At 53.1% G+C, this 1,216-nt stretch overlaps 1 long non-coding RNA gene across 1 annotated transcript in view; it reads left to right on the top strand.

The window, feature by feature from the left end:
• Positions 1-1,208, top strand: part of LOC101849300 — a 42,904-nt gene extending 41,696 nt beyond the window's left edge. The window contains exon 3 of the long non-coding RNA XR_220615.3: positions 645-1,208. This is a non-coding gene — a long non-coding RNA (uncharacterized LOC101849300). The remainder of the gene's footprint in view (positions 1-644) is intronic.
• The last annotated feature ends 8 nt before the right edge of the window (positions 1,209-1,216 follow it).

The raw sequence follows: 1,216 nt of genomic DNA, 5'->3' as shown, positions 1-1,216 counted from the left end.
TGTGGGGGTGAGGGGTGGATGGAAGGGTGGAGGGAGGGGGTGAGGGATGGAGGGAGGGGTGGAGGTAGGGGTTGAACGGTGGAGGAAAGGGTATAGGGAGGGGGTGAGGGAGTGGAGGGAGTTGTAAATACTGTTGTTTTAATGTAATGTAAACTGTCATTTTTTCCTTAAGATTGAAATTTTATTGTAAAATCTTTCACCATTTTAACTGATCCTTGAGCAAAGCAAGCGTGCTGTGGACTGTTGTATAGGAGACACTTGTGTTTTACGCGCTCATATAACCTTCTGATGTTGCTTTACTTTACTTTGCTTTACTTTCATCTGCCGCTTATACCCACTTGGGTGTCGCTGGAAGAAAGAGACGTCTCTCTGCCACCAGCCGGAGAGCTTGGGTTGGGGGATGCCATTAGTTGTTATTGTTAGTATTCCCCTGACTCCATCTATCCAGGTCTTTCTCGGTCGCCCTCTAGCCTTGTTGCTGCCAATGAATTTTTTTATGTAGGCACGTTGTGCTGGATGGTGTGTTTGTAATCGCATTAGATGTCCGAACAATTTGGTTCTTTGGTGTTTGATGTGATGCATGACATGCAGTTGCGAGCACTGTAAAACTCTGACTAAAACAGAACAAATCTTGTATTTTTCAGGCCTGACTATGCTGAACAGAGTCACTGTTGGGGAGTGACCGCGTGACCGTCTGTGTTCCAGTGCTGGTGTCACGTGACACAGCCTCTCTCCCCCCCCCCCCCCCCCCCCCACCCGGCCACAGCTGGGCCGTGCCATGGCCCCACTGGACAACCGTGCGTCACCACCACAGCTTCTGACGTCACGACAACCACCTCTGACGTCACGGAGAACACGGGTGCTAGCCTGAGATTGTAGAAAAGCAAACAAACACACACACACAAAAACAAACACACACACACACGAACGGGACAGGCGGATACACCAACAAGGTGTGCACCTATCCCAGCACTATGGGCAGCTACACAAGTGTGGCGTGCCTGGTTGCCATGGCGACCGTGTGTGTCCTGGTGGGTGAGTGCGGCGCTGGGCTGGTGGTGCGCGTGCGTGACCTTGAGGTGTCCGTGGGCCGGTCAGTGTACGTGAGCAGTGAGGACCTGGTGGTGCAGAGTGTGAGGCGCGGAGAGAGCTGCCGTGTGGAGGTCCTACAAGGGGACCCGGTCAGCCAGAGAGTGGGTCGTCTACAGCCGCCGGG

This window comes from Aplysia californica, unplaced genomic scaffold (assembly GCF_000002075.1).
Source record: "Aplysia californica isolate F4 #8 unplaced genomic scaffold, AplCal3.0 scaffold00284, whole genome shotgun sequence".
Classification (NCBI taxonomy): Eukaryota; Metazoa; Mollusca; class Gastropoda; order Aplysiida; family Aplysiidae; genus Aplysia; species Aplysia californica.
The sequence above is the reverse complement of the archived record's forward strand: the minus strand, read 5'-3'. Positions and strand labels throughout refer to the sequence as shown.